An 11062-nucleotide genomic window follows, 5' to 3' on the forward strand; every position below is an offset into this window, starting at 1 on the left:
TTTTCAAGTGATAAAATAGCAAGCGATGTCAGTCTCTCATTGGCCATCGTCTATCTAAGATATGTTTTAATGAGCCTGAGCTTCAAAAAGCTGCGCTTACCACTCGCAGCTGTGACCAGCAGCATGAGCAGAATCCTAACAGCTATCCACACATTAGGAAAAGCGTCCTTCAGCTCTGCACCATGAGTGAATTGCAGAACTTGGAGTCGCAAGTGCTTACTGTGTTGCAAAAATGTGACTGATGTTGTCCAATTTGACATAGAGGTCTTTATCATTGACATCCAAACATTCCCCATGTGTCAGCATCCAATAAAGGACCCTACAATTGTTCAAGAGTGTTTTTCTGTCCATCGGAAGCTTACTAAGGTCATACAAAAAAAGCCCAGGTCTTTTTGTGGCACTTCATTTGTCCAAACTTTTTTTCAAGCGACACTCACGCAATGTCAACGAGTGAGCAAAAAACCTCCCTCTTGAATTTTTCTTTTGAGCTTCCCATCACCTCATCTCTGCCCTCATAACCAAACTGTATCTTCTTCCAATGAATACAATTTTCCTTGAAGACAGGCTCGTTTTCTGCCATTTCTTTGGCAGCAATGATTGCATCTTCAAATCCGTTGTCTCTGTAGGCCATCATGAAATCAAGGCAGCTTCTCATCAAAGTAGTAACATTGATTGAGTTTGTAATGCCTTGCTTGGAACAAAATTTCATGCCAAGCCACAACTGGGACCAGAAATTAGAAGTCAGTGATCTGGTTTGCCAGGCTTTGCACCTCGTTTCGGATTCCAACTTCTGCTTAACTCAACTGTGCCAGTTCCATTAGGGGATCGTAAACTTCAGTCACTTGGTACCTCACTGGCCTTATACTAACAATGCAGCTCTCCCAGCGAGTGTCACTTAGCGGCTTCACAGTCAGATTTGTAACATTATCCATGAGACTCTTCCACCTGATAATTGATGCTGACAACAGGACGTATCTCCTTTGCACTACTCTGAAGAGAGACACTGAATTTAAAGATGGCAAAGCTGCATCTGCCACAACCAGGTTGAGGGAATGGCAGCCACAAGGCATGAAAAAAGCTCTTGGATTCAGCACAAGGCTCCTTGCCTAGACACCACCGTTTCTTCCCTTCATGTTCACGCCATTGTCATAGCCTTGGTCATGGCAGTCCTGAAGCTTCATTTTATTCTCATTCCAAACATTCATAAACAGCTCTGTTAGGCCTTTTCCAGTAGAGTCATCCACAGACTGGAAACAGATAAAGTGTTCCTTTATTTGGATAGAACCATCCTCGTTTTCAACAAATTTTACTGTAAATGACATCTTGTTACTGTGACTAATGTCAGGAGTACAGTCCATTATTATGGCATAGTACTTTGTTTTTCCAAGCCGCATCAATGTTATCAAGCACCTTCTTTGCCACAAAAAGCTCAGATCAATTTGTTTTGAATTTTTTTGCTGCAGTAAAGGTCCATAGCTTCTTTACGAACTATTCAACAGAAGTGTTCACACATGACATTGTCATATTTCTCAAGAAGCTCTACCAAACCAAGGAAATTACCATTATGTTCAGTGAACAACTTATCCGATGAGCCCCAGAAAGCCAAATTAGTCTTTGCAAGAAAGGGTGTAATTGAAATCAGATGTTCAAGCACGTTCCTCCAATGCTGGGTTTCTACATTTCTACTACTCTGGTTTTCTGCATCTATGCATTTATTCAGCTTGAGCTTGCACTTGACCTCCATCCATCTGGAGTAGGCTATAAAATGGCCAGGTGACTTTTCCGAGCATCAGCTAAGTTATGCCCGTAATTGGACCCAGAAAGTACAAGCAACAATTTAGTGTTCTTGTCAAATATTTTGCAACAAAAACAGAACAGTTTGTCAGTTGATTTCAAGTAAACTAGCCAACATCGATTCAGTTTCTCACCATTCTCTAGCATTCTTTCACAGTGTGACTTTGAGAAGTGATGCTTCTGATCATTTACTGGAAACGTCATATTCTCGATTTTGCCCAGCCCATTCAAAATTGTATGATCAATATAGGTAGAGTTTAAGATCACCCACCATAAAGAAGGATCTGATGTATCTATTTGTGGTGTGCAATTTTTTCACGGCTTTTTCCTTCATCATGCAAGGCTGATTCTTCTTCACTGTTTCTCTCCTTTTCATGTAAACCAGATTTTTCTTTATCATCACTCTCAAGGAAAACTGGATGATTGCTCATCATTTTCCTCACATTTCCATTCCTTATCTTCAGGTCAATCTGCTAATTCCTTCCTAATAGGACTTCCATCATTTACACTTCACTCCTGAATTTCTTCTGCATTGGGATGATTGCTACTGCCTAAAACCCAGTCTATTTTGGTCTGTTTCAGATATTTTCCTCACCAAATTTGCTCCTTTCTGCAAATTAGATTGCAATTGAGCTTTGCGCTCCTATACTGAGCTCTTGAAGGTTTCTTCAGGGGCATCTTTTATTTTCTTCGGGGGAAAATAGACAGTATTAGGGAGAGCAAAGGTCTATGATCCACAGTTTTAGATCATCAAACATTATGTGTTAAGCATGGCAAAAGAAGTATTTCTTTCATGTTGTTGTGTAGATAGGGGTTTGATAGATATCTCTGGCAGCTCATTAAATATGTCCTCCATTAGTCGCTACTTACACTCTTCAAGTCTTAAAAGACAAGTACACTTTCACAATTACACAATAAAACAAGGTTCAGAATATTGCAGCTGGGCCATCACTTCACTTCAGTTTGTTCTTATATCTCACTGACTGACTGGCAATGCCCTGCCCTTTATATACCCGCGAGGGCATGGCTGAGAACATTCTAAGAGGTTCAAGGAAAATGTAGTTCTCAGAAAGTCTGAAAGGTTCCACAAAATTCTACAAAGGTCCAGAACATTCTAGGGTAGTAAAAAATGAACCCACATATGAACTACCTGAAACATTTTAGTTCAAACATTCTATTTTCCCTTTTGTAGCTATCGATGAAAATACCACCAAAAGCCCCCCCGCCCAACCCCAGCACCCCAGACAGTCGTCTGGGACACCTGCTCCTAAATCCAGCCCTAGTTAAATTCCTAGAGTCCTGGCTCAATGTACACTGGGTTCACAGTAAAACTGGAGGATGGATTATCTTTAGGGCACAGTGTGAAGTTGTTCAAAAGCCTTGGTCAAGAGTCTGGATGGGATATACCAAGATTTTACAGGCAGTAGGATACTAGGGCAAACACTTTTAAAAGGAACCCATATCCTACATAACAAGGATATAAACACCACACAGGTTTCCACACCAAGAGTAGGACTATTTCTGTGACTCTCATGGAAGCCCCATGCTAGCTATATTCTTAGAATTATGCCCCAAAAGTAGATTATTTGAAGGACTAAAAATAAGTTACAGCTGCCTGTAGTCAACCATTTACTGAGTAACATCCTGGCTGAAACACTATGGATATCAATAAAAGCCCAATGATTTACTGAAGCTAAACTAAGTGGAGGAGTAGGGGTTTTTTTTATTGTTTTGGTTTTTTAAATCTATTGGTTTGTGCAAAGTGTTTTCTGGTTTCAGTTCATGTGGGTTTGGTTTGAGGTTTATATTGAAATAACCCCCCAAAAACTGAAAGCAAAACTCAGCCAAACCCTCCAAAGTTTTGACTGCTTTCGGGTTGGAGCTGACTTTTGCAAATTTGCAATCCAAAACTATACAACAGCCCACGGTCATACGTTTCACAAACCTCAGCATACCTTTAGCTAAAACTGGCATGAATTTTGGTTTGTAACAAAACATGAACCTGGAGATAAACTTAGGCAATGAAGTCATCAAAGAGAAGCTATTTGTCAATGAAAACCCTTTTCATTTGAAAAATTTTGACCCACTCTAAAAACTAGATTCCCACCTAAATTCTTTTCATTTTCATGACTTCAGCAGAGAAAAGAGAATAAGTGGGGGCCAAGGATTGCTAGAATAATGTGAGCAGTTTTCCTTTGTGAGTTCTTGATTTGATAAATACAGTCCCAGTGCTTTTTAAAGGTATGTCCTGTATCCTTCTTAACATACATGTTGACAGCTCTTTAAGTTCCGTATCTTTTCATAACTAGAATGACTGGCAGCCCTCAAGTGGACAGCATATCCAGCTCACAAATACTTATTATTCTTGCCAGCTAGAGAGGCACTGAGCTATACTATTTAATGGGTCATTTCCCTTTAAAAAAATAGAATATTGTCTTTGCCACTGCCTCTGTTCCTTATGAATATGTTGTTCTTATATAGAACTTAAAAAAAAACAAAACACCACGGCATTATACATTGGAATAATACATGAAAAGGACCACCAGTTGGGAGGAATGCAGTGAGTAAAGATACAGAGTAAGGTCAGTGGGGATGCACAACATTTATCCAGTACAGTTTTTGTTTACCTATCTACACTTCTGCTCCCCTTCCCCTACTAGAGAATCTGGAGGTTACTGCATGAGTGGGAAGCACTGCAAGTTCTAGTTTAGTTAATATAAAGAAACACCCAGATAGGGAAGAGGATTTACTTTTCTTGAGAGGGATTAACCCTTTGTTCAATTCTCACTATTACCATGTACTTGCCCTTTACCTCCCAGAGCTCTCCATCTGTATCATTCAATGCTCAGGGTGTGTGGTCAATAAAAGGCTTGCAGAGGTCACTGGGTGTGCCCATTTTATATATCATCTTCCCAGATATGGCTGTTGTGCTATCACTGTCTCATGGTCTGACCAGGCCAGAAGTGCACTCGCACTTCAGGTAAAGGGAGATTTTCACAGTTTCAAAGGGTCACCTCACTCAACATGTTCCCCGGCAGGCCCTTTAAGTAGTCACACTCAAACCTTTCTGGTTAAGGTTCACCAACACGGAGTTATATTTATTTAGTTGATGCTGGGTTAGTCACCCCCATACTGAGACTCAGCCCAGCCCATTTGACCCTGAAGAGTCCAAAATAAAAGCATCTTGAGGTTTATTGTGTCCGTGTCCAAAAGAATGCTTACTCCAGCCAATCCTGGTGGAAAACCTCATTCACTGTACCTTTTGCTTGCAGAACATATTGATCATCTCTTCTCTAGCCACTAAAGGCTCACAGGGAAAAATTATTTCTCCCCTTGTTCCTTTGAAAGCAAAACATTTTACTTCAGCAATGGCAACTGAACACGGCTGATCTACTTCCTACCTCTCAATGTATCTGTGTTCAAATCCTCCTCTGTCTTCATGGTGCGTGGGATCTGTACATCTCCCCCATCCCCAAGCCCCTTTGGTCCCTGCTTGTTTTCCAGCTTTCATCTTCCAACCAGCCTAGGTCACCAACCCCTCCATTCCTGTTTTAGTGTCATTTCCTTCCTCTACAAAGCTAGTAATATCAGTTAGTTCTTGTGTGGTGATATCCATCCAGAGATCTCAAAACATTTTGCAAAGGAACACTGGTATCATTATACCTCCTTTTGCAGGTGAGAAAGACAGAGGCAGAGCGAGATGAAGCAAGCAGCCCAAGATCACAAGGCAGGTCAATAGAACCCACGTCTCCTGACTCACAGCCCAGTGCCCTGTTCTCTGGATTATGCCATCTTCCTTTTATGTACAACATATAGAGTTGAATTACAGCTCAGGATCCTGGAGAGCACTAAGACCATTAGAGCACTGTGAAGGGATGTAATATTAATATTGGGGGCATCCAACACAATACCCCTAAGAACACAAAGTAAAGTTTTTCTCCAAAAAAGGGAGGAAAGCCAAAGACCCCATGAAGTCACTACTGACTTTGCTATTATGAATTAGAATACCAATTAATGTCAATTCCATCCATCAGCCCAGCCCATTTGACCCTGAAGAGTCCAAAATAAAAGCATCTTGAGGTTTATTGTGTCCGTGTCCAAAAGAATGCTTACTCCAGCCAATCCTGGTGGAAAACCTCATTCACTGTACCTTTTGCTTGCAGAACATATTGATCTGGAAGGGGCTCAGATACTATGGTGATGGGAAGTTATATAACCCTAAGACACCCAGACTCCTTTATTTGGCTTACCAATGTATTAATTTGATCCGTATTCTTCACAAACATTTTATCACTGGTTTCTTGAATGTGGCCTTTTAGGTGGGGGGAGAGAGAGAGAAAAATGTATGCTTGGTATTGCTGGGCAATGGCTCTTGCTACTCTATAAAAACCAAACCTGTACCAATGAATAGAATGGGTGGACCGATAGCCACGACACAGCTGAGTTGCACACCTTCTGAGACACAACAGGCAGCGCTGACTGGCTTCCTAGCCTTCTGTTCCCCATCACTTTGCACTGAGATGCTCTGCAGAAAGCTAGGTCTCCCAGTGTCTTCCTACTCTTAACAACCGCTCCAGCCAAACAGACAATTGGGAAATATAAGCAAGCATATGAGACTTAAGCTATCAGTCACACAATTTGATTCATGAATGATAATTACTGGATATTCATAGAAAACACATATCAAGAGCAATCCACTGGGTGAAATGGGTCTGCAGAAATAAAAGAATGAGTCAAATTATTTCAAATCACAAATATAGCCATAAAAATATCAGTCTGTTTATAGATAATGTACTGTGCTCAGTGAATTTCACTCTGAAAAGAAAAAGGGCAAAACTTGGCAAAATTAATGATCAAAACCAAACTATTTATCCAACTCCAGCTGCAGGAAATTAAGACAAATAGATTAGCAGGATTTCTATAAAATGGAAGCACAATTTTGTAGCTACATTATGTAGGGGGGAAAGTGTTTTATAATAAAATTCAATCCTCAATGTGTTGGGACCTAGAAAGATCATTTCAGGGTCAGAGAACTTTTCTAGCTCACGATAGAAGTTTGCACAACTGCAAAGTTATAGGATTTTTTTCTTCCTTTTCTCTGCAGCATCAAATATTGATGGATTCTGGACTACATGGAACACAAATTTGGTATGGCTTCTAAAACTGGTTGAAAGACAAAAAAAATGTTGACATATTTGTAGAATTTCCCTGTCTTTGGCCAGCTAGAGACCACCTTGACATTTTTCAAGTTTTTTAAATTTCTCAGAGTTTTTAATATAAAATATTTTTTTAAATAATTAAGTTGTTTTCCTTTTTTGGTCAGCTCTAAGGCAGTCCTTTTGTTTCTATCCATAAATTATTACATAAAACACTAATATGCTAATATATTAATTATAAAGTTTTCACATATATAGGCCCACGGGAGTTTTCTCATTTACTTCAATGCACCCAGGATTTCAACTTTTTTAACTGGAAAGAAAATTAAAGAGATTCAAGTGGATGGCTCAAAGAATTTTGCAATATTGTGATTTTCACCTCTAGGACATTGGAATCCAGTCTAGGTTGATAGTGACCAGATATTTTCATTCTCTAATAAGGATTCAGTGGTTGATGGGAAGTGAGTTGGTGGTCTGAATCAAATTCCTATTGGACAGAAGTGTGTATCAGAAATCTCCCACAGGTTCTGAAGGGATGCCAAGGATGGAATTGACATTAATTGGTATTCTTCTCTCCCTGCTAGAGCAATATGATCCATCCAGGCTGGGGCTGAGGCATGCTGGGAGAAGCTTATGTTGCTCCTTCATATTTTGTTTCTTTTCAGAGTACAGAGAGGGTAGAGAACTTCAGTTTCCCCCGAGAATGGCAGATATTTTTAAAAAATCCATTCCCAATGGTGATCCATGAAATGGTCCCTGCGTTAGCCCTGTGAATGTTACCAAATGCGTGACAAATACATGGCTCATTTTCTTTTGCTTTCTGGTGACCCTCAAATCTCTAAACGCCAAATGAATTAAATTGCTCTGAAATTAGAGTCAAACAAAACTAACTGCAACAATAAAACCCAGAACAATCTGCATTTCCATGGCATTTTTGTTATAATTAAAAATATTCATAGAGCTTTACAAAGCATGAAATTACCTCCTATTTCTGTATCATATAGTAGAACCCTAGTATCAACTCAGGAAGAAAGTCCAGAGCACTGGGAGACTGCACATTTTACTTCCAAAAGATATCTACAGAACTGTTCGAGTGTATGCTGAGTGCCAGCTGAAACTGCGAAGGAAATGTTTTAGTGGTCTGATGCTTTCGGACTATAGAGCTCTGACATCTTCTGACAGCTTAGGAAATGTGTGCTTGGCAGAGGTATATTAATACAGCGGCAAAATGACATTATCGGGGCTTTACCAGAAACAACGGTATTTACGAATGCAATACTGTTAACTATAATAATTAATTGTGAAGCTTTCATTGAACTCTGCATGGAAAACGCATCTCTCAAGTAAACTGTCGGCGGACATTACCCAGATCATGAAATTTGCATTCTTAAATGGGATTATGAAATACTGAAAGCAAAGTATCTTAATAAAGAAGTTTTCAGAAATGGAATACCACTCAAAAGAAATTAGGAATAGTTGAACCTCAAAAGATCTGGTTTAAGGATTCTGTTATCTTCACACTGGTTTAGCACCATATTTCCTACTCACTCTCCCACATAGCCTCTCTGAAGTTAGTGGGACCATTCACAGAATAAGGCACTATTTATTCATTGTAAGGGCATCAGGATCTGGCCCATGGAATACAGAGGGATTCAAGATGCAAGAATTCATATCTGAACTATAAACATTCCAAACTTCAGGACAGGATTATTCAGATCTGGTTCAGGCTATTAAATGTATGAAATTTGGTCCTGGTTCAGGTTTGGATTCAACAACACTGACCCCTTCAGATTTCATTAGATGTCTGCACCCAGGGATTTTATGCAGGCCCATCTCTAGTTTGGAGATTGCTGGTTTTGGATAGCTTGTTGACTGGAAGGACTTTGTGATTTTTCATTGCTACAGTTGGATGGTTAGAAAAAAGCATAGAAACTAACAAGTTCAAAATTGTGAAAAGCAAATTATAGTAGGCTTTGCTGTAAAGTATTAGATTATGGAAGATTATAGCCAGAGACATCTGCAGACTCAGTCTGGTCATTCTGAGCAAAATATTAATGTTCTAATATCAAGATGATGGCAATGCACAGAAAACCAAAGACCAAGTAACTACTTTTGCAGTGAACATGGATGGTGATGAGAAATTGAATCCTCCTGTAATATGGAAAGATACTTTATTTCAAGAACTGGAAGATACCACTAGAATCATTTTGAAGTCATCAGGAATGCACTGAGATCAGAGAAATGAGGAAGAACTGGCTGAAGACAAACAATTTGCAAACCAATAGACAGAAAATGGTAATGTTATGAATTATTGAGCAGCACATACAAATGATATTCTAAGCCTCAGACAGAATAGTAAGGTTTCTGCCTATCATCATGTCATTGATCCATCCCACATGAATCAAAGCAACATGTTATTTATGAAGAAACGATATTGATCTTTTCATCAGGTGATTGATGCAACAGAAATGGGAAGGAATAGATGTCCTGCCAGTGTGGCAACACATCTCAATTCTTTTTGACTTGTTGCAACTAAAGGGGAAGGTACTGAACTTCACAACTTCATCAACAATGGCTAATCACTTATAAAACGTTCAATTTGCTCAATATGAAAACTCCAAAGCTTACTTGTGAAGGTCTCACTAGCAGACAATATATTGATCAGAACCAAGATTGACAAGGAATCTCTGAGGGGGATGGTGGAAAAAAAAAGATTTGAATTGTTATTTAGAAATTAACATCAATCCCAGAAAAGAAATTCAAATGGACTGAGAACATTCTGCTAAATCATCATCCATACATTTTTAGACGGATACAGTTGAAACTGATGAAGCATCAGTGAATAGTCTACTGAGCTTTGTACTAGTGGCTAGCTAGCCTTGATACCTTGTGTGCTGTTCTACAAACTAACCTAGTGCGGAACTGAAAGACAAACGCTCAAGAAATGTTTATCAGCATCAGCACAAGAAAATTATTTCAACAGTAAAAATAAATACGTAAAATGATAGTGATATCAGATCACATTGTTAGGTAATACATCCTGTGCTAAACAACATTTTTACTTTCATTTGAGTATCACAAAGAGCTTCACTATATTAAATAATTAAGCCTCACAGCATCCCTCTTATAGGAAAAATACTACCCTCTCCATTTTACAGATGGGTAAGCTGGGGCCCAACTATGTTAAATAAGTTGCTTGAGTCAGTACTTGCCCTGAGTCAAGGACAGAACAAGGAATAGAACTCAGAATGTCAGTTTCCCAGTCCCCCCCCCACCCCACGCATTCTTTATCACTGAAAAATACTCCCTTCATCTTTGGATAAGTGCATCTCCTTTTGTCCTGTCCACACAGGAAGATAGACAAGGTACCAGGGATGTGATTTAGTTAGGCAGCATCTTTAACTCATCTGGGAAATATGCTGAAATAAAGTGTACAGTGCAGGTCATGATTCCTTCCTTAATCATTTCTGCCTATTTGGGGAGATCTGCCATCAGCCCTCCCCCCTCCAATCCAGGGGGACCCACTGTACTACCCTTTAAGGGTTAAGGGGCTGGGGAAAGGGGGTTTATCTACCTCACTGTACCAGATGTTAGGAGCCCCAACCCCCTTTGTCAGCTTCTTTAGAGGATGCTGACCCCACGCCCACTTCCAGCTGTAGTTTAATAAGGGAAATGGACCCCATGTGGAACTAGTACCTCCACTGACAATACCGTCCTCTCCCTTAGGTGGCCATGTGCCAGTGGCTTATCTGAGCTACTTCTGGTCCACCCTCGCTCAGGTGGTATCTCCCACTGTTCTCCCCTCAACCAAAAGGAAGTCGGGGGGGAAGCTTAAAGGAGCAATGACACTTTCTCTTCCTTCTGGCCAGACAAACCCCTCCCCCTCTTCAAGGTTGTGGAAAGCATGTTACATGTATGCTCAGGATACATCTGACTGCAGCTGGGAGCACACTTCCCAGCTGAGGTAGACAGACATGCACTAGCTCTGCTCAAGTTACCAAACTAAAAATAACAGCACAGCCAGGGGTAGCACAGTACAGATGGGTTCCAGGCAGGTTTGTGCTCAGGCAGCTAGCCCAACCAGCTGTTGGTGCTACCCCTGGCTACGCTTG

The sequence above is a fragment of the Caretta caretta genome, chromosome 1 (genome assembly GCF_965140235.1).
Source record: "Caretta caretta isolate rCarCar2 chromosome 1, rCarCar1.hap1, whole genome shotgun sequence".
Lineage (NCBI taxonomy): Eukaryota > Metazoa > Chordata > Testudines > Cheloniidae > Caretta > Caretta caretta.